Source organism: Corvus brachyrhynchos, unplaced genomic scaffold (assembly GCF_000691975.1).
Source record: "Corvus brachyrhynchos isolate BGI_N302 unplaced genomic scaffold, ASM69197v1 scaffold285, whole genome shotgun sequence".
Lineage (NCBI taxonomy): Eukaryota > Metazoa > Chordata > Aves > Passeriformes > Corvidae > Corvus > Corvus brachyrhynchos.
Genome location: NW_008238323.1, coordinates 885,356 through 894,020, shown reverse-complemented (window position 1 = coordinate 894,020; position 8,665 = coordinate 885,356).

The window sequence follows — 8,665 nt, the reverse complement described above, 5'->3', positions numbered from 1 at the left end:
GTATCTTCACAGGCCACCACACCTGAGGTCCTGTCAGGTCTGTTTATACGTTACCTTAAGAATTTATCCCAGTTCTGCCTGTAGGTCTCCTCCTTGTGACACCACCCACCATGATGGAATGGTGGGGAGGTGTTGAGGGACCTCCTGCCATCCCACCTCCCTCATCTCAGCTGGAGAGACGTGGTCAAACAGCATACCAAGGTGCACAAATGGGGGTGGCGGGCTTTGAAGAGCACAAGGGACAGGAAAAACCAGACTGGGGAACTTGACAAGTACAGAGGAAATGTATATTTTAAAGAAAAGTGGGACTGAAATGTTTCAGAGGGACTGAAATAGCTCAAATTATAAATATTCCAATAGCAACCTCATAACACTCTTAAGGCCCGGGTAAAGCTGTTCCTCCCTCGCCCCCAAGCTGGTGCAAGCCAAGGAAAATGTAGGACAAGCTTTTCAGAGTAGTGCAGCCCTTTCTCAGGATGAGCTGGGGCTACCTGGACAGACTGCAAACCAAACAGCATGTCTGGTGCCTCCTGGTCGCAAGTGATGTGGGCAGTATTTATTCCCAATATTAGATGAAAAAGACTCCTTTTTCCAGGGAAAAGCAAACTCAGGTCACCAATGCAATTTATTTTAGTGATTCTATTTAAATATTCTGCACTTAAAGACTCCAAGCAATGGTGTGGTTATAGCTATACTTACTGGATAAATGTATTTATTTATGGATGGGATGCTTTACTGCTGACAGTACAGTTTGTTTTTAAGCCTGACCAGGGTAGAGGAAATACATACAAATAAACAATAAACCTAAACAACACTAAAATAACATCAGTTAAGACAATTAGAGTTACTTCCACTTGCAAAGTATTGTTCCCATTTTGCTACAACATGGGAAAAAGCTCCATTTCCTAAGTCAGCTAGTAACTGATTTGGGATTTGCGGATTCTGGTAACAAAAGGGGATTTCTTTTGTCTGTTATTTATACTCTTCCTATGGCTCCGTGTGTCCGTGTCGGCGTGTCTGGAGCACCCTGTCTCAGTGCAGCAGTGTCTCCGGCCTGTCCCCATCTCTGTGCCTTAGCTGGGCCTGATTGGGCTTCTCCTGCTGACCGTCCTGGTTGTGCTGGTGTGAACATGTGTGTTTGCAGAGGCAGTTTCTCCTAGAAGACTTTGTCCTGGTTTTTAAAGTTTTATTATCTCTGAATTACGTATAATTCAGGAGCTCAGGGGCCAAGAGTTAAAAATAGAGCCCGGAAAACGCGCTGTCAGTAATCAGCAGAAGGTGTCAAGTAAGGTTCAGGCCATGTTTTAATTGGGATGCTTTGCCTAATTATTCTAATACTTTAATTGCATTTGCATCCTTCACCCCACACAGGGAGTTTCATGCTGGGTTGTTCTGCCATTCTCTTGTGTGTTTTGTGCCATCCCAGAGCTGGCTGCCGAGGGTTGAGGTGGGACAGCTTAGCTGCCACCAAGTAGTTCATGCCATTCCCAGCACTGTGTTGCCTCCAGCTGTGTGTCTGCTCTCTGCCAGGAGCCAGTAACAAGCACCAAGGAGATGTGACAGGATAATAAGTGTCTGAATGATACTTCTTTGGGTCTGGGGCTGCTTGTGTGGAGTCTGTGGTTCATGAGAACACCCATCATTCTGTGAGAAGTGTACACCAGAGCATTCGCACTCAGCAAGTGGGAGTGCAGGAGGTTGTATCTTTGGGGCAACAGGGGAAGGCAGAGCCCTGCAGGGAATACTGCAGGTGCTTTTAATGATAACTAAAGAGTGATGTTTACTGGGACCATCCTGATCACAGTCACAGCAATCGCAGCCTTCTTTTTGGAAGGAGTCTCCTCCAAGGTGCTCATCACTGAGATATGTGCTGCAGCTACACATTCAGCCTTTGCTGGCCATCTGTGATTTATGGTGTACGCCCCAAAGATGCACTTAACCAGGAAATCCTCCAAACTGGGACATCTCCCATGCAATTGCTTAGAATCACAGAAACATAGAACCACCTGAGCTGGAAGGAACCCACAAGTATCATTGAAATCCAGCTCCTGGCCCTGCACAGGACAGGCCTAAGAATCCCACCCTGTGCCTGAGAACATTGTCCAAATGCTCCTGGAGCTCCTCTCTGGGGCATGTTGCACTATGCCATCAGGCCAGCACATCCTACTGTCAAGGTCCCATAGAGCATCTCTTCTCCATGACAGAACTTCTTAGATCAGTCATGGCAAAACCCAGAGAGTTTTGTTCCTTTTCCAGCTCCTGGATGGCTGGAAATTGATTTCTTTGTCAGTCCTTTAGTACAGTTTAGCCCTGACTCCAATGACTGAGGTTGAAGAAGATGTCCTTGGAGGTTGCCAGGACCCACGTGTGCGGTGTTGTGGATGAGGAAGGATGGTAGAGCCACAACCGTCAAGTACTGTTAGGGTTTACTTGCCTTTTATCTTGTGTGGGGAGTATTTTGCAAAACTGTTGCACTTTCTATTCTTTAGATGTTGAGCACCAACCGGTTGCTTATTCAGAAGCAACTCTTATTGTAAGCACCTTACAGGAAAATATGAATAGCTTGCAATTTAAAGGAACAGATTTATCACTTTATGTTTTAACAGAGAGGAAATAATTTCTGTGTGGCTTCCTGACAGTGTTTGGTGTCCTTCCATGGCCTTCGGACCAGGTCAAGGCTTTGGTTTGTGCCTCAGCTCTCTCCTTTCAAGATGTAAAAATTTCCCCTTATGGGTGACAGACCAGAGCCGTGGGAATTCCTGGAAGAGGAAGAGGCAAGTGGCCTCTGGGAGGAGAGCTCTGCTGGAAGTGCCTGCAGGACTTACAGGTGTTCATGTGTCACTGAATCATGGAATCACAGAATGGTTTGGGTTGGAAGGGACCATAAAGCTCATCTCATTCCAACCCCTGCCATGGACACCTTCCACTGGAATCGCCTCCAGGAGAAATGCCAGCCTTGGGTGGATGGAGGTGATGGGGATGCTGCCAGTGGCACCTCTGCCATGCTTTTCATGTGCAAGGGGCTGGCTGGGGTGGTTGTACTGAATATATTGGCACATTGAACCCCATAGGCACCGTGATTATGGGACTGGCACAATAAAAGTTAAATATATCTGCAGCTCTATGCTGTCCTGGACTTCCCTGCCTTGGACAATCCATCCTATAGGTAGATGAAAGCCTTATTGCAGGGTGTTGCAATTCACTGGGTGGGTTTCTGCTGCTCATTTCTGGAACCACAACATATTTCTGTTTTTACACTCCCTCCAGCCTCAGTATTTCTGTTGTTCCCTTTGCACGGGCAGATGGGTTGTCCTTAGTGATCCCAGCCCCACCTCACCCTTCCCACTCCCCCAGAAAATAAACCCACCCTGAACTTTGTGTGCAATAAAACCCAGCGAAACTCCCAGCTCCTACCTCAGGCCTAATAACCTGTTTGTTCAGTTCAGGCCTTCTGCAACCATTTGTTTAAGATAAGCGAGAGCGGATGTTTCTTGAGGGCACAAAAGGTTCTTGAGATAAAGCTCCAGCAGGACTGATCCCGTGCTGTGGCTGGAGCATTTCCTTCTCTCATCACCTGAGTGTTGGTTTTTTCCATCAGTACAGTGCTTTTCTCAACCTTCTGTTCACACTCAGGGTTTCAGCGTTGCTGTTTCTATTCAGGTGTCTTCACCTGCTTGACGATCACAGGCTGGGGGTGTTTCTGCTGCATGGGGAACATCTGTGAAAGGGGCAGAATATGTTGTTATGAGTGAAGACAGTTGCTTTGTGGGCTGAGGTTTCCCATCTGAAAGTCAGGCTGTAAAACCACAGGGATGAAGCAATGAACCCAAACCCCTAGAGGCCCCTCGAATCTTTGTGAAACACCCATGAGTTCAGCCACCTCAGGCAACAGCTGCACTTGGGAATTGCAGTAGTGGAGGAGGAGGAGGAGGGAGGGTGCAGATTGGTCCCAGATAGAACTATCTCTTTTGTAAGGCTGTTGTCAGATGCCAAAGGAGTTGCCACGATTTGCTGCCTCGGGGTGGTCACAGAAGAACCACTGGCAGGGCAGGGGGATTCTGCCCCTCTGCCCCGCTCAGGGGAGACCCCACCTGCAGAGCTGCCCCAGCCCTGGGGAACAACAGCACAAGGACCTGGAGCTGCTGCAGCCAGTCCAGAGGAGGCCACCGAGATGCTCCAGGGCTGGAGCCCCTCTGCTCTGCAGCCAGCCTGGGACAGCTGGGGGTGTTCAGCTGCACAAGAGAAGGCTCCAGGGAGAGCTCAGAGCCCCTGGCAGGGCCTAAAGGGGCTCCAGGAGAGCTGCAGAGGGACTGGGGCCAAGGCCTGGAGGGCCAGGACCCAGGGAATGGCTTCCCAGTGCCAGAGGGCAGGGCTGGATGGGATATTGGGAAGGAATTGCTGTCTGTGAGGGTGGGCAGGCCCTGGCACAGGGTGCCCAGAGCAGCTGTGGCTGCCCCATTCCTGGCAGAGGGGTGGAACTAGATGGTCTTTATGGTCCCTTCCAACACAAATCATTCTAAGATTTGTTATCCCCAAATTTGCTGTCCCCAGTTTAACAGGCAAAGCTGGTGCCTTCCTCCAACTTCTTCAGATGATCCTGCTGCAAAGGAGGCATGAGAAAGGTCGTAGCAAAGTCTTTCTTGTAGGAGGGTAGCACTAAACCCAACTACTTCCCTCTTCTGATCCTGCCCCTCTTCCTCGTGTCCCTCCCAAGCCAGTATCCCACAGGCTACTGGGCTGGGGGGTGGGGTGGGTTCAGCCGAGGGATTTTGCTGGGGAGGGGCAGGTATCAGTGGGTGAAGAGGTGGAGGCTCTTGGGTTGCTGCAGAGTGCCAACGAGACCTTGAAAGCTTTTTATTTGTTCTTCCATTAAACTTTGATGTAAATGAGTCTGGGGGGGCAGCTTTTTGGAATCACACAGGCAGGCAGACAGGGATGAAGCTTGGACAGACAGGTAAAGCACAAAAAGAGAGCACGTGGCCTTCAAACCTGCTGCCTGTGACCTCTGTTTGCAGCAATTCCAGTAGATGACAGGTTTCCCTAGCTGGCCATAGAACAGTCACCTGAGCTTGCCAGACATCACCTTCTCCAAGAGTTGTTTTCCCCCAAAAATCTAAAAATGTGTATGCACGTCACAACACAGCTGGTCTCCTGGGGACTGGCCCAGAGGGCAGACCATTCCTGAACAACCCTTCTTTTCCAGAGCTTCTGGCCCTTCTTGTCAGAGCATGTATGTTTATGATTTAAATTGGAACGTATGTGCATTAGAAGTCCCATGGGCGTCTCAGGTTCTGCTCCAAGCTTCCCACCATGCAAACCACAGAGTGTTTAGCATCCAAAACTGAAAATTAGCCCTGTTAGCAATCCTTCCTGTGACCATGGGCTCCTTGTGCTTTGCTTTTCCCACACCCCTCGCTTTCAGAATCAGCAGCACTGAAATGCTGGTTTGTTACCTTCTCCAGCCACCTGTGCATAAATATCAGAATAAAACCCGTGTGGGAAGGAGACCAAACATGATTTTGCTGCCTGCTGAGGAGTTGCAAACCTGCCTATGAAAACCATGAGCAGCTGAGTTTGATGGTGTTTCTGGCCAAAGCAAGAGAAAAACCCATGCCTCTTGTAGACCCACTGCAGAGGGTGGTCTTCTGCCTTCAGAGATGTTTGCCTTTGGCTCTGTTCAGGGATTTGGGCTTCCCAAGGAGCGTCTCTGCTGAAAGACGGAAGAGCTGCCTTTCAGATCCACGTTGTCCTCAGTGAGCTGGCTCTGCTGAAGGCACTTCCACAACTGTCCTGCACGACCTGTGGTGGGCAGCAGCCTCAAGGCAAGAGCTGTGTTATCAAAGCTGTCACCGTGCCCTTGGGATTCTGCCCCCACCCACCCATTACCTTTGGTCTTCTCCAGCCGTTCCGCCCTACTTGCAAGTTGCTGATATTTCCTTTTACATCAGCTCACTGCACAAAAAAAAAAAAAAAAAAAGAGTCAACTTTTCTCCCTTCCAAATTTAGCTTTGTTTAGGCACTAAAATAGACAAGAGTAGGGATCAGTGACTGTTTTTTTCCAAAACATTGTCTCATGACGAGGACTGAGGAAGGGAACTGCTTGGCTGCAGAAGGGAGATGTTTGATTTTCGTAAATGGGGACACAAAGTTCTCCTCTGTTCAGGCACAGACGGTGTCCAGGAGTGCTCCTTGGATTAGGAAGTTACTCCCATGTAATTAATTCATCTCTCATCCCCTTGACATCAGCTGCTGGTGGGTAGAGGTCTGAGGAAGGACAGGGGGTTTCTGTGAAAGGAGGACGCGCAGGATTGCCCCGCCGTACGTATGGTTTCTAGTTGGAAAGAGCAGAAAGGCAGCTCCTGAGGCTTTAATGAGGGCTTCACTAGAGGAAATTGGTCCTTGAGTGGAGTGGAGATAGTTTCATTTTTACAAGGTAATTGTATTTGCACATGTGTCTGCAGTGCAGCTTAAATTCCTAAAAACACCCCAAGCATTAGCCTGCTGTGGTAGTACAACATTTAGAAGCAGTCTCACTAATTATTATACTATTTTTAGTCTTATTTCCTAAACTAGCTCTGCTGATGGGATTGGGCTGTGTGTGTCTCCTCCTTCCCTTCCTTTTCTCATTCCGTTTGTTATCTGTTGGCCGATTTCAAGTAGTTTTTCAGAGGAACAGAGATCTCAGAGATATTGAGCTCTTCCTATGCATTCAGTGAAAATAAATAGTTGGGAAAATGAGTGATGAAGAACACTCAAACCACAGCCCTCAGTAATGAAGTTTCAGTATGAGCATGCTGGTCCAATGGAAGGTGTCCCTGCCTGTGGCAGGTGGGTTGGAACTGGATGATCTTTAAGGTTCTTTCCAATCCAAATCATTCTGGCATTCTGTGATTCTAAGCTATTACAGAATCATGGAATTCTAGAATATTCTGAGTTGGAATCCACTCACAAGGATCATCCAGCCCAGCTCCTGGCCCTGCACACACACCCCAAAATCCCACCCTGGGCATCCCTGGCAGCGCTGTCCACTGGCGCTGGGGCAGCCTCGGGGCCGTGCCCATTCCCTGGGGAGCCTGGGCAGTGCCCAGCACCCTCTGGGGGAAGAGCCTTTCCCTGATCTCCAACCTAAACCTCCCTGGCACAGCTCCAGCCGTTCCCTGGGTCCTGTCCCTGTCACAGAGAGCAGAGATCAGAGCTGTCCTTTGGGAGGAGCTGCAGACCCCAGTGATGTCTGACCTCAGTCTCCTCAAGGCTAAACAAGCCCAGTGATGTCAGACACTTCTCGTGTGACCCCTCCAGACCCTTCACCATCATTGTAGCTCTCCTTTGGACCTTTTCTAATGGCATTATATTTTGGTTCGGTGAGTTCCTTATGCCTTGAAGTCTGGAGGAGTGAAGCTCTCTGAATGAGAAGACTCCAGCTGCCATGGGAGTGATAGAGTTGCTGCAGCAGCAGTTTCTCCAGGCTTTTTGCAATGGTCAGGATGGATGGTCACAATAAATCCCATCTGTCCTCGACTTGGCAGTGCCTTCTCTGGCCTAAATTCATCATCATCCCCAGCAACCATTCTCCTCCATTACGTCTTCCACAGAGAAACTCAAAATACTGTTATCTCAGTAACTGCTTCTAAAATCAACTGTCATTTCCACAGGCTCTTCACTCAGAGAGCGGCTTTTCTCTGAAGTCAGTGTGTTATGTTGTCATGCCAATGTCACAAAGCTGCTGCTGGATGAGGCACATCCCCACCCAGCCTTTGCCCTTGCCCTTGCCCAGGCTGCTCCCTCATGAACCCTCGCACGTGGTGATTCCCAGCAGTGGCTGGAGCTCCAGGCTGAGATAGATTGCGATGGAAATAAAAGGAGCAACTTTTACAGGGCTTCTCGTACCAGCTGGGGAAGGACAATAATGCATAAATAAAATTCATTATGGTTATGACAGCTCTGTGGTCCCTGGAAAATAAATAATGCTTTGCACTTACGTAGAGCCTTTCATCCAGGAACCTCAGAGCTCTGTGTGAGCATTAACAAAGCCTTGTCATGCCCATAGTAGGATGGTAAATACAGCAACCCCCTTATCAGATGAACAGACCGCATCAGAGTCGGCACCTTCAGTGGGAAGAGGGCACTGGAAAGGCAGCAGCTGGAGTTACACACAGCTCTTCCACTGCCTTGTCTTGGAATCATAGGATCCTAGATTGGTTTGGGTTGGAAGGGACTTTAAAATCATCTAATTCCATCCCCCTGCCATGGGCAGGGGCACCTTCCACTATCCCAGGTTGCTCCAAGCCCCATCCAGCCTGGCCTGGGAGACTCCAGGGGTGGGGCAGCCACGGTTTCTCTGGGCGCCCTGTGCCAGGGCCTCACCACCCTCACAGTAAAGACTTTCTTTTTAATTGCCAGTAAAAAATGTCTTCCTAGTATCTCATCTAAATCTGTCCTCTTTCATCTTGTGCTTGGTCACATGATTTACCATCCTTGTCCTCAGTTGTTCCCTGCAGGGTGGATCCCACCTGTCCTTGCTGCAGGGGTGGCACGGGCTGACTCGTTCGTGGTGGGCAGGCTTAGTGGGGTGCTTCTGTTGTGGTTGTTCCCTCCCTGCTGGTGTGAGGGCACAGCCCCAACCGACCTGCCTGTTGGCTCGCGTTGGGTTTCCCCAGTATCCTCC